This window comes from Macaca thibetana, chromosome 1 (assembly GCF_024542745.1).
Source record: "Macaca thibetana thibetana isolate TM-01 chromosome 1, ASM2454274v1, whole genome shotgun sequence".
Taxonomy (NCBI): domain Eukaryota; kingdom Metazoa; phylum Chordata; class Mammalia; order Primates; family Cercopithecidae; genus Macaca; species Macaca thibetana.
The window spans coordinates 133,615,335-133,629,751 of NC_065578.1; positions in this window are offsets into that span (position 1 = coordinate 133,615,335).

A 14,417-nucleotide genomic window follows, 5' to 3' on the forward strand; every position below is an offset into this window, starting at 1 on the left:
CATCTCTTTGGCCAAAGTTCTGCTTCTGGTTCCATTCAATGTAAACCACCTACTGGGTGCTTAATAGTCTTGGCCGGGTGCATGGAGCACGCCTGTAATCCCAGCACTTTGGGAGGCCCAGGCGAGTGGATCATCTGAGGTCAGTCTGACTAACATGGTGAAACCTGTCTCTACTAAATACAAAAAAATTAGCCGGGCGTGGTGCACATGCCTGTAATCCAAGCTCTTGGGAGGCTGAGACAGGAAAATCACTTGTACCTGGGAGGCGGAGGTTGCATGAGCTGAAATCGTGCTATTGCACTCCAGCCTGAGCATCAAGAGCAAAACTCCATCTCAAAAAAAAAGAAAGAAAGAAAGAAATTTAAAGTCTTGGAGAAAGGTATATACACTGACAGCTGGGCTCTGTGATATGTGCCTGTAATCCCAGTTACTCAGGAGGCTGAGGCAGAAGGAGAGGATCACTTAAGGCCAGGAGTTTGAAACCAACCAGGGCAACATAGGGAAAAGACTCTGCATCTAAGACATTTTATTTTATTTTATTATTTACTTATTTATTTTTGAGACGGAGTTTCGCTCTTGTTGCTCAGGCTGAAGTGCAACGGCACGATCTTGGCTCACTGCAACCTCCACCTCCCAAGTTCAAGCAATTCTCCTGCCTCAGCCTCCCTAGTAGCTGGGATTACAGGCATGTGCCACTACGCCCGGCTAATTCTGTATTTTTAGTAGAGACAGGGTTTCTCCATATTGGTCAGGTTGGTCTCAAACTCCCGACCTCAGGTGATCCGCCCACCTCAGCCTCCCAGACTGCTGGGATTACAGGCATGAGCCACCGTGCCCAGCCTTTATTTATTTATTTTATTTTTGAAACAGGCTCTTGCTCTGTTGCCCAGGCTAGAGTGCAGCGGTGCAATCATGGCTTGCAGAAACCTCCACCTCCTGGGCTCAAGCAATCATCCCACCTCAGTCTCCTGAGTAGATGGGACCACAGGCATTGCCACATCCTGCTATTTTTTTTTCTTTCTTTTCCTTCTTTCCTGCCTGCCTGCCTTTCTTTCTTTTCTTTCATTTTTGTTTTTTGTTTTGTTTTGTATACACGATGTCTTGCTGTATAGCCCAGGCTAGTCTTGAACTCCTAAGCTCAAGTGATTCTCCCACCTCAGCCTCCCAAAGTGCTGGGATTACAGGCATAAGCCACCGTGCCCGGCCTTTATTTATTTTATTTTTGAAACAGGGTCTTGCTCTGTTGCCCAGGCTAGAGTGCAGTGGTGCAATCATGGCTCGCAGAAGCCTCCACCTCCTGGGCTCAAGCAATTCTCCCACCACAGTCTCCTGAGTAGATGGGACCACAGGCGTTGCCACATCCTGCTATTTTTTTTTCTTTCTTTTCCTTCCTCCCTTTCTTTCTTTCTTTTCTTTTGTTTTTGTTTGTTTGTTGTTTTGTTTTGTATACACGATGTCTTGCTGTATAGCCCAGGCTAGTCTTGAACTCCTGAGCTCAAGTGATCCTCCCACCTCAGCCTTCCAAAGTGCCGGGATTATAGGCGTGAACCACCATGCCCAGCCAGAAAATTAAATTTAAAAATTTTTTTAAATAAAAAATTAGCTGGGTATGGTGGTGTAACCTGTAATCCTCTACTCTGGAGGCTGAGACAAGAGAATCACTTGTGCCCAGGAGTTCGAACCTGCAGTAAGCTCTGATTGCACCACTGTACTCCTGCCTGGGCAAAGGAACAAGAAAGATGCTGCCTCTTAAAAATATAAAAATAAATATAAATAAATTTAAAAAGCATGCATTCACAAATATAATAATAGCCATGTTACACTATTGAGTTATATTCAATTTACAGTATACTAAAATGGGTAAACCTTTTATTTTCACCTGAAATACTATTAAATTGGGTCTCCCACATCCTATACTTACGTTTTTTTTTTTGTTTTTTTTTTTTTTGAGACGGAGTCTCACGCTGTTGCCCAGGCTGGAGTGCAGTGGCGCGATCTCGGCTCACTGCAAGCTCCGCCTCCCGGGTTTACACCATTCTCCTGCCTCAGCCTCCTGAGTAGCTAGGACTACAGGCGCCTGCCACCGCGCCCGGCTAATTTTTTGTATTTTTAGTAGAGACGGGGTTTCACTGTGGTCTCGATCTCCTGACCTTGTGATCCGCCCGCCTCGGCCTCCCAAAGTGCTGGGATTACAGGCTTGAGCCACCGCGCCCGGCCTTTTTTTTTTTTTTTTAGATGGAGTTTTCCTCTTGTTGCCCAGGCTGGAATGAAATGGCGCAATCTTGGCTCACTGCAATCCCCGCCTCCCGGGTTCAAGCGATTCTCCTGCCTCAGCCTCCCAAGTAGCTGGGATTATAGGCAACCATGCCCTGCTAATTTTGTATTTTTAGTAGAGGGGGTTTCTCCATGTTGGTCAAGCTGGTCTCGAACTCCTGACCTCAGGTGATCCACCCGACTCGGCCTCCCAAAGTGTTGGGATTACAGGTGTAAGCCACCGCGCCCAGCCGCATTTCTTTCTTAACCAAAGTACCTTTTTTGTTTATCTCTGTTCAATTTTATATTTTCTGTTTTGAAAATATTAATAATGGACAAGTATACATGAAATAATGTTAATAACTAAAATGAAAAAAGTAAATACAAATCGTGTGCACCTCAGTTAATACTATATAAAACATCTGTGTATACATTTACAAAGCATGAAGGTATTTTAGAGCATGCAAGTAATTTGATGTTCATCAGATTCTTTTTCCCATAAAGTTGCTTAAATGTATAATAAATGTTACAATTTCGTTGTCATTGACATTTGTTTTCTATAGTCTTTCAAAAAAGCAGATTTGTAAACTACAGACTGATGAGTTTGTCTGCAAAGTAGAAAATTATGGAAGGAATTATTCAACAGCCCCACACACAAAAAAGTAGACTGTGACTATAGACAGTTCAATAGAAATTTTGCAGAGAAGGCCAGCAGAGAAAAGGAGCAACAGCTGTAAGACATGTTGAATAAATGCAGAGTAGGTATTTTGTTTAGATGGAAATGCTTGTATGTTAATAGCAATGATCCAGTAAAGAGCAAGAAATTAATCATGTGTGGAAAAGAGAGGCTAGGCGCAGTGGCTCATGCCTATAATCCCAGTGCTTTGGGAGGCCAAGACAGGTGTATCACTTGAGCCCAGGAGTTCTAGACCAGCCTGGGCAACAGAGAGAGACCCCTGTCTCTACAAAAAAAAATAAAAATTAAAAAATTAGCTGGGCATGGCAGTGCCTGTGGTCCCAGCTACTCCAGAGGTTGAGGTGGGAGCCTGGGAGGTGGAGGTTGCAGTGAGCCTCCACTGCATTCCAGCCTGGGTGACAAAGCAAGACCTTCTCTCAAAAAGCGGGTGGGGGAAGAACAGTTGTGGTATCAAGTAATAGAGGAGAGAAGAGATGGCATCCTGAGCTCAAGCTGAGGGTTAAAGCAGAGAAAACCACCTATCATAACAAGAGAAGCATGTGGTACAGCTTGTAGATTTGTTGGTGAGAAGATAATGGCAATTTCTTTGATTTCTTCAGAGGTAAACTCATTAGCTAAGAGTGCAGAGGGAAAAGGAAGTTTAGGAAATCTAGAGAGTAGGGAGAAGTGGAGACTGAAGGTACACGCTAGTGGCTGGGCTCAGTGGTTCACACCTATAATCGCAGCACTTTGGGAGGCCAGGCCAAGCGGATCACCTGAATTCAAGACCAGCCTGACCAACAAGGTGAAACCCCCTCTCTACTAAAAATATATAATTAGCTGGGCGTGGTAGCTCACGCCTGTAATCTCAGCTACTCGGGAAGCTGAGGCACAAGAATCACTTGAACCCGGGAGACGGAGGTTACAGTAAGCAGAGATAGCACCACTACACTCCAGCCTGGGTTACAGAGTGACAATTTGTCTCAAAAAAAAAAAAAAAGGATATACACTAGAGAATTGTGTTAGAGGCCAGGCCGCGGTGGCTCACGCCTGTAACCCCAGCACTTTGGGAGGCCGAGGTGGGCGAATCACAACATCAGGAGTTCGAGACCAGCCTGTCCAATATGGTGAAACCCCTGTCTCTACTAAAAATACAAAACTTAGCCAGGCATGGTGGCGGACGCCTGTAGTCCCAGGTACTTTGGAGGCTGAGGCAGGAGAATCACTTGAACCTGGGAGGCGGAGGTTGCAGTGAGCCAAGATTGCGCCACTGCACTCCAGCCTGGGTGACAGAGGGAGACTCTGTCTCAGAAAAAAAAAAAAAAAAAAAAAAAAAAAAAGTGCATATCTCTTATTACAAGTGACCTGAGCATCTCCCTGGGTTAAGAGCCAGTTGTGTCCGGGTGCAGTGGCTCATGCCTGTAATCCTAGCACTTTGGGAAGCGGAGGCAGGTAGATCACCTGAGGTCAGGAGTTTGAGACCAGCCTGGCCAACATATAGTAAAACCCTCTCTCTACTAAAAACTACAAAAATTAGCTGGGCATGGTGGTGCATGCCTGTAGTCCCAGCTACTTGAGAAGCTGAGGCAGGAGAATCGCTTGAACCCGGGAGGTGGAGGTTGCAGTGAGCCAAGATCGTGCCACTGCACTCCAGCCCAGGTGACAGAGCAAGACTGTCTCTCCAAAAAAAAAAAAAAAAAAAAAAGAGCCAGTTGTATTCTGTGAATTGTCCCTTCATATGCTTTGCTCATTTTTAAATTAGGATAGTTGTTTTTTCCTGATCCATTTGTACATGTTCTTTATATATCCAAGGAATTAGCTATTTGCGTATGCTCTGAATTGATTTCCCCAGTTTGTTGTTTCTCTTTTGGCTTGACTTCTGTGGACGTGTGTTTCCCATGCAGAAGGCTTTGGCTTGTTTGTTTTGTTCTTTATCAGCCTTTTATGGCTTTTAAATTTTGAGTCATAGTTAGAAATATTTTCACCACTTTAAGGTAATGAAAGAGTTTGTACTAGTTTGTTCTCATGCTGCTAATAAAAAGACATACCTGAGATTGGGTAATTTATAAAGGAAAGAGGTTTAATTGACTCACAGTTCCACATGGCTGGGGAAGTCTCACAATCATGGCAGAAAGCGAATGAGGAACAAAGTCACATCTTACATGGCAACAGGCAAGAGAGCTTGTGTAGGCGAAGTACACTTTATAAAAGCATCAGATCTTGTAAGACATATTCACTATCATGAGAATAGCATAGGAAAGACCTGTCCCCATGATTCAATTTTCTCCCACCAGGTCCCTCTTACAACATGTGGTAATTATGGGAGCTACAATTCAACACGAGATTTTGGTGGCAACACAGCCAAACCATCCATACCAGAGGTCTTCTTCTTAATAGTTTACATTTTTTGCTTTTTTTTTTTTTTTTTTTTTTTGAGATGGAGTCTCACTCTGTTGCCCAGGCTGGAGTGCAGTGGCACGGTCTCAGCTCACTGCAAGCTCCGCCTCCCAGGTTCATGCCATTCTCCTGCCTCAGCCTCCCAAGTAGCTGGGACTACAGGTGCCCACCACCACGCCTGGCTAATTTTTTTTTTTTTTTTTGAGACAGTCTCATTCTGTCACCCAGGCTGGAGTGCAGTGGTGGGATATCAGCTCACTGCAATCTCCACCTCCCGGGTTCAAGCAATTCTCCTGCCTCAGGCTCCCAAGTAGCTAGGATTACAGGCGTGCACCACCATGCTCGGATAAATTTTGTATTTTTAGTAGAGACCGAGTTTCACCATGTTTTCCAGGATAGTCTCGATCTCCTGACCTCGTGATCCACCTGCTTCAACCTCCCAAAGTGCTGGGATTACAGGCCTGAGCCACCGTGCCCAGCCAACACCTGGCTAATTTTCTGTATTTTTAGTAGAGATGGGATTTCACCATGTTAGCCAGGATGGTCTCAATCTCCTGACCTCATGATCCACCCATCTCAGCCTCCCAAAGTGCATAAGCCACCGCACCTGGCTTTTTTTTTTTTTTTTTTTTTTTTTTTTGAGACGAAGTTTTGCTCTTGTTGCCCAGGCTGGAGTGCAATGGTGCGATCTCGGCCCACCCCTCCACCTCCCGGGTTCAAGCAATTCTCCTGCTTCAAATTCCTGAGTAGATGGGATTACAGGCATAAGCCACCACCCCCAGCTAATTTTGTATTTTTTTAGTAGAGACAAAGTTTCTCCATGTTGGTCAGGCTGGTCTCGAACTCCTGACTTCAGGTGATCCGCCCACCTCGGCCTCCCAAAGTGCTGAGATTACAGGCATGAGCCACCATGCCCAGCTGACATTTTTTACTTTCAATCTTCCATCCATTTGAAATTTATCTTAGTATACAGTATGGGGTACAAAACCCATCTGTATATCCATTCACATTGTTTTAATTACTAAGAATTTATTTCATTTCATTCATTTATTTAGAAGCATTCATTTATTTATTTATACATTTATTTATTTATCTCATTACATTGTCCAGGCAAGCCTCAAACTCCCGGTCCCAAGCAATCCTCCCACCTCAGCCTTCTGAGTAACTGGGACTAGAGTGGTGTACCACGAAGTCCAGCTAATGAATCATATATTCAGGGGAGTCAAATCTTTTGGCTTCCCTGGGCCACAATGGAAGAAGAATTGTCTTGGGCTACACATAAAATACACTAACACCAGCTGGGCGCAGTGGCTCATGCCTGTGATCCCAGCATTCTGGGAGGCCAAAGCAGGTGGATTATTTGAGGTCAGGAGTTTGAGACCAGTTTGGTCAAAATAGAGAAACCTCGTCCCTACTAAAATACAAAAATTAGCTGGGCATTGTGGCAAGTGCCTGGAGTCCCAGCTATTCGGGAGGCTGAAGCAGGAGAATCACTTGAACCCAAGGAGCAGAGGTTGCAATGAGCCAAGATTGTGCCACTGCACTCCAGCCTGGGTGACAGAGTGAGACTCTGTCTCAAAACACATACATACACACACACACACACAAATCTTATAATGTTTGAAGAAAGTTTATGAATTTGTGTTGGGCTGTATTCAAAGCTGTCCCGGGCCACATGTGGCCCACAGGCCGTGGGTTGGACAAGCTTGATATATATGAATAGCTGGTGGGGCTTGCTGCCCCTCGTTGATATTCTTTTTCAAGCTTTTCTGGTTATTCTTGTTTTCAACTAAACATCATGATATATTTACAAAGTTGAGTCTTCCTATCCAAGAACCTTTTTTTTCTTTTTTTTGAGATAGAGTCTCGCTTTGTCACCCAGGCTGGAGTGTAGTGGCACGATCTCAGGTCACTGCAACCTCCGCCTCCTGGGTTCAAGCAATTCTTTTGCCTCAGCCTCCCTAGTAGCTGGGATTACAGACATGCACCACCACGACTGGCCAATTTTTGTATTTTCAGTAGAGACAGGGTTTCACCGTGTTGGCCAGGCTGGTCTTGAACTCCTGACCTCAAGTGATCCACCCGCCTCAGCCTCCCAGAGTGCTGGGATTACAGGCATGAGCCACCGCACCCAGCCAAGTCTTTTCATTTTTACAAGTCTAATTTTAGGTCTTTTTATTGTATTTTTACCATTTTCTTCATACAGGTCTTGAACTTTCTTGATAAGTATATTCCTAGTTATGCAAAGGAACGATGACAATTACGAATCATGTATAGAGTCTAAACTGAATTAGGAGGAAAATATGGGCATGAGGAAAGTAATAAGTTGTAAAAATTTGGTAAGGTAAATTAATTGAAGGACTTGATAGGTTCAAGAATATGATTAGGAATAGAAATGCTAGTAGAATGAGCTGGGAGGATTTCTTATTGGGAAATACCATCAGACCTAGTTTCTTAGGACTTTCTATTTTCTTGGCTTATCTTCACTTTAAAGTCTCTGGCCATGAGCTCAACATGTATTTTCTTTGAATTTTAAAAATCTGTTTTCCTGTAGTCTACTTCTTGTGTCTAACTGTGCTTAGTGTCTTTTTCTTTTTCCTTTGGTTAATATGAATTTCAAGGAGGCATGATCGATTATTTCTCATGTAAATACTAACCAAAATTGAAGTGGTATAGTTGTACTAATATCAGATAAAATGGATCTGAAGGTAGGAAGCATCCCCAGGGATAAAGAGGGACACAGTGAGAAAGGGATCAATCCAGGAGGGAAGCATAACAATTCTAAATTTGTATACATCAAATAGTCTCCAAAATATGTAAAGTAAAACCGGCAGAACTAAAAAGAAAAATGGACAAATCCAAATCATAGTGAGAGATTTAAAAACCCCTCTGTAAGTAACTGATAGAACAAGCAGAAAAAAACAGTAGAGATACAGATTTGGGCCAGGTGCAGTGGCTCATGCACTTTGGGAGGCTGAGGTGGTAGGATTGCTTGAGCCCAGGAATTCAAGACCAGCCTGGGCAACATAGCAGGACCTTGTCTCAAAAAAAAAAAAAAAAAAAAAAAAGAGGCCGGGCGCGGTGGCTCACCTGGCTAACATGGTGAAACCCCGTCTCTACTAAAAAATACCCAAAAAAACTAGCCGGGCGAGGTGGCGGGCGCCTGTAGTCCCAGATACTTGGGAGGCTGAGGCAGGAGAATGGCGTGAACCCGGGAGGCGGAGCTTGCAGTGAGCTGAGATCCGGCCACTGCTCCCCAGCCTGGGTGACAGAGTGAGACTCCATCTCAAAAAAAAAAAAAAAAGAAACAAAGAAAAAGGGAAGAAAAGGGAAGGGGAGGGGAGGAGAGGGAAAAGAGAAGGAAGGCAAAAAAAAAAAAAGGAGAGATAGATTTGAACAACATAATTAGTAAATTGGACCTAACTGACATATATAGAACACTGCACCCAAAAGCTGCGGAATACATCTTATTTTCAAGTGTTCAGTGACTATTTACAAAAACTGGCCATAAAGCAAATGTCAACACATTTTAAATGATTCAAATCATACAGTATATATTTTCCTACTACTCATATGAAGGTACTCACCTTTCATATGCCAAGTTATAGTTTCACTGTTGGCCATACAATAATAAACAATCCATCCTCTTAGAGAGCTCAGGCTATTTTGCTCCCTCTCACCCCCCTCCCCACCCACTTCAATAAGCTGGTCTAGAAAGCTTAGTCTACAGTGGGAAGAGCCATGCAATGTGGTAAGTGCTACAACAGAGGTACATACTTTATTTTTCCCATGTCTTATGTCCTTCACGGAATTCAGTTATATAATTTTATCTCGTTATTGTTCTCCCCTCTCCTTCAGTTTAAAAGCCATCTTGATGAGAACAAGTCTTATGCCAAAAACCTTCTTCTAATTCTTGTGAAATTCAGAATGGTACAAAGGAGACTGGAAACTTCCCAAACAGGGAAAATGGCACGTAAAGGCCAGCGTCAGGAAGGAGTAAGGCCTACTTAGGACACGAAGAAAACCAGCTTGTGGGGAGCAGCCACTGGAAGATAAGTTTGGAAAGGCAAAGTGGCACCAGATCTAGACTACAGATTGCTCAAAAGGCCAGGCTGAGACAAGTGCTTGAGCCACTAGACAACAAGGACCTATTATAAATTATCAATTCTGACTGATAAGATAAAAATGTTATTTTAAGATCAGGCAGGCAGTGATTCTTCAGAAACGCTGAAATTAGAAGATTCTGAAGGTCGGAAGGCTAGTGAGGCTCAGCAGACACCTACTGAGAAGTCATGTTTGAGGCACTGGAGGTAAGAAAGTGAAAGCCAGGCCCTGCCTTTGAGAAGCTCACAATCAATTGTAGAGACAAACAAACGAACAACAAAAATGTGGTGTAATAGAAATGATGACACAGGTTTGTGGTAAATATAAACCTGGGATAGACAACATAGGATGAAAGGGCAGAGTTTAATTTAGTATGAAAAGGAAGGTATAAGGCAAGAGAAGTGCATATAGCTGGTAAACTCCAGGATTTCAACCTCTCCTGCTGAAATAGTTGTGAGGAAAGGGAAAGAGAATTTTAAAGGGCAAGGTAATCACTTGGAACAGCCTATCCGGGTTATGAACCAAACAGCTAATGAAGGAGAAAGAGGAATGTTCTCTTAACGTTGATCAAGCCAGAGGGCATAGTTATGTAATGAGCCAGGTCTGTTTACTTCCAGGATTCTCTCTAAACCTCATCAGTTATAAAACTGAAGAAAGCAGCCGGGCGTGGTGGCTCACGCCTGTAATCCCAGCACTTTGGGAGACCAAGGCAGGTGGATCACAAGGTCAGGAGTTTGAGACCAGTCTGGCCAATATGGTGAAACCCCATCTCTACTAAAAATACAAAAATCAGCTGGGCGTGGTGGTGGGCATCTGTAGTCCCAGCTACTCAGGAGACTGAGGCAGGAGAATAACTTGAACCTGGGAGGCAGAGCTTGCAGTGAGCCGAGATTATACCACAGCACTCCAGCCTGGGTGACAGAGCCAGACTTGGTCTCAAAAAAAAAAAAAAAAAAAAAAGAAACAAACAAAAAAAACTGAAGAAAGCAAATGGTCTAAGTTGACAGGCCAAGAAGGGGGCTTGAGAGCTACCTTTTTTTTTTTTTTTTTGAGACAGGATCTCACTCTGTCACACAAGCTGGAGTGTAGTGCATAATCATGGCTCACTGCAGTCTCAACCTCCCAGTCTCAAGCAAGCCTCCTGCCTCAGCCTCCTAAGTAGCTGGGACTATAGGTGTGCACCACCACACCCAGCTAATTTTTGTATTTTTTGTAGAGACAAGGTCACACTATGTTGTCCAGGCTGGTCTTGAACTATTTGCCTCAGGCAATCCTCTTGCATCAGCCTCCCAAAGTGCTGGTATTATAGGCATGAGCCATCACACCTGGCTAAAAAACCACTTTATGGTGATAAAAGATAAAGTGGTTACCTAGAAAGAGGGTAGGGTGGGATTGACTAGAAAAGGCCACCTAGAGATATTCTGGGGATTTCGGTGTTTGAGATCGTGTTTAGGGTGATGGTTACAAGTGAGTATACTCAAAATTCAGTGAATTGAATGCTTAAGAATTGTGCATTTTGGCTGGGCACAGTGGCTCACGCCTGTAATCCCAGCACTTTGGGAGGCCAATGCGGGCAGATCACCTAAGGTCCGGAGTTCAAGACCAGCCTGACCAGCATGGAGAAAACCCATCTCTATTAAAAATACAAAATTAGCCAGGTATGGTGGTGCATGCCCATAATCCCAGCTACTTGGGAGGCTGAGGCAGGAGAATCACTTGAACCCGGGAGGCAGAGGTTGTGGTGAGCCGAGATCGTGCGATTGCACTCCAGCCTGGGCAACAAGAGCGAAACTCCATCTCATAAATAAATAAATAAATAAATAAATAAATAAATAAATAAATAAAATAAAGACTATTCCAGTCGGGTGCGGTGGCTCACGACTATAATCCCAGCACTTTGAGAGGCTGAGGTGGGCAGATTACCTGAGGTTGGGAGTTCGAGACCAGCCTGACCAACACAGAGAAATCCCATCTCTACTAAAAATACAAAATTAGCAGGGCGTGGTGGCACATGCCTGTAATCCCAACTACTCGGGAAGCTGAGGCAGGAGAATCACTTGAACCCGGGAGGCAGAGGCTGCAGTGAGCTGAGATCGCCCCATTGCACTCCAGCCTGGGCAACAAGAGCGAAACTCTGTCTCAAAAAAAAAAAAAAAAGACGATTCCAACTGGCCCACTATCCTACAAGTGTACCTTAATGGCGAGTTTGTGGGGGGCTGTGACATTCTTATGCATATGCACTAGAATGGGTACCTGATGGAAGAACTGAAAAAGTTGGGGATCCATTCTGCCCTTTTAGATGAAAAGAAAGACCAAGACTCCAAGTGAGGGCGCCTGGGCCTCACTGAACAGAGAGAGGGCCTGTTCATGTCAGAGACTCCCTGCCAGAAAAGCCTTACCGATTTTGGTTTTCATTACTGAGACAACAACTGCTTGCACTGATCATTTCAGTTCATGAGCAGTCTGGTGATTTTAGTTTGTCTGGTGTTTGGGTTAAGAATATTTTACTGTGAATTTAATTACAACCACTGCATTGTAATTAATGCTATATTATGGTATTATTGTAAACAAAATTCATTCTTATATTGTCATTTATTCTTTGTCCGATTCAGGAGTTAAACTAGGAGCTTTGAAATCATTATTATTCATGACCCCTCTGCAAATGTGTCAGTCTGCAAAGACAGTATCTCCCCCCAAATTTTGTGTAGCTTCTTTTGTCATGGAAAATGGACTAAAAAGAAACTGTGATAACTGGGGCATTGTTTTTCTAAAATAAACTGCCAACCACAGGTAAAAAAAAAAAAAAAAAAGAATTGTGCATTTTATATTTATTTATTTTTTTTTTTTTTTTTTGAGACAGAGTCTCGCTCTGTCACCCAGGCTGGAGTACAGTGACGTGATCTCAGTTCACTGCAACTTCTGCCTCCTGGGTTCAAGCAATTCTCATGCCTATGCCTCAGCCACCAGAGTAGCTGGGACTACAGGCAAACACCACCATGCCCAGCAAATTTTTGTATTTTTAGTAGAGACAGGGTTTCCCCATGTTGGCCAGGCTGGTCTTGAACTCCTGGCCTCAAGAGACCCGCCCACCTCAGCTTCCCAAAGTGCTAGGATTACAGGCGTGAACCACCACGCTGGGCCAAGCAAGAATTGTGTATTTTATTATAAGTAAATTATGCCTCAATAATAATAATAAAATGCTATAACCAAATTATAATAAAGACCTGGGGAGGGGAAAACATAAGACTAAAAGAGTTAAGACAAAACAAAGAAGGAAATAAGGCCCCAGAAGAAACTTCCCAACCTTTCTGAAAACCAAAACGTTTTCGGTATTTGGGGAAAGGGTAATTGACACTATTTGCCAGACTCTCGGTTAGACTCTTTCATATATTTCAACTTTATCTCCAAACTCAACAATGTCTGGCTAAACTCATACGATAATGTGGCAAGATGAGCCCAGGGAGAAAGTAGGATAGCTGTGTGACAGGGAAGCTGGAGAGCCCAGATGAATAGCAGATTTCATTGTGTATGGAGTGCCTACTATGAGATAAAAGATGTAGGAGGGGCCAGGTGCAGTGGCTCACTCCTGTAATCTCAGTACTTTGGGAGGCAGAGGCAGGCGGATCACCTAAGTTCAAGACCAGCCTGACCAACATGGTGAAACCTCGTCTCTACTAAAAATACAAAATTAGCTAGGTATGGTGGCGCATGCCTGTAATCCCAGGATGGATTACAAGAGCGAAACTCCATCTCAAAAATGAATGAATGAATGAATGAGGGCTGGGTATAGTGGAGAAAGCAGACGGGAAGAAAAGGACGTGAGAGAAAGGCAAGGAATACAGGAAATGCGTGAAAGAAGTTCTTCAGAGGCATGAAAACTCAGAAACCTGGATTCATTTCTGACTCAATCTTCTCTTCCACAGATTAAGGAATACATTTTCCAAAAATCAAACTTAAGAGGTAAAAACTCTGCCACAAAAATATTTAAAATGTATTGTGCATCAAACTATACACTATATTAGAGGGAAGTCATATACCTACTGTGTAGTGCTGAATTTTGTTTCAGTAAGCATGCATAATTTCATCTTTTTAACCAATTAAATTTTGGTTTTTTTGAGACCGAGTCTGTCTCTGTCACCCAGGCTGGAGTGCAGTGGCATGATCTCGGCTCACTGCAACCTCCACCTCCTGGGTTCAGGCAATTCTCCTGCCTCAGCCTCCCAAGTAGCTGAGACTACAGGTGTGCACTACCACACCCGGACACTTTTTTTATTTTTGGTAGAGATGGGGTTTCACCATGTTGGGCAGGCTGGTCTTGAACTCCTGACCTCAGGTGATCTGCCACCTCGACCTCCTAAAGTGCTGGGATTACAGGCCTTAGCCACCGCGCCTGGTCAACCAATTAAATTTGTTAAATCCAGTATAAGAGATCAGTGTTGATAAAAACCGAAACCTGGTTTTGGTGGCACAGGAAAGGCTCCTCACGCCTGTAATCTGTGCATGACACATCGGTAGGGATGAAGGGTGCTATCCATTCCCTCACCCAAAGGCCTGGGATTGCCCTTTCACCTCCTTAATCCATGGACAAAGCAGCCATAGACAATAACCAAAGTTCACAGCAGCCAGCCAGTTGGGGCCATACTTTGCTGACCTCTAAAGCAGTGGTACCTGCTTCTAGCTGCATATAAGAATCACCCCAGGGGCCCATAAAGCCACTAATGCTCCGGCTCCACCCTCCATATTCTGAATTAAAAAATAAAACAAACAAAAAAAACTTGCTGATTCTGATGTGCATTCTGGGTTGAAAACAGCTATTCTAGAAGTACTGTACATTGTAGCCTCTCAGGAAACTGCTAGAATTTTGCATGTGGGGAGTGCTAGGGGAAGCAGATGAATGCTGAGAAATGATGATCCAGGACTGAATTGAGGTCTAGATAAAGATTAGAACTGTTTTCAGTCCACCTGACACATTAAGTGCTTCCAATAC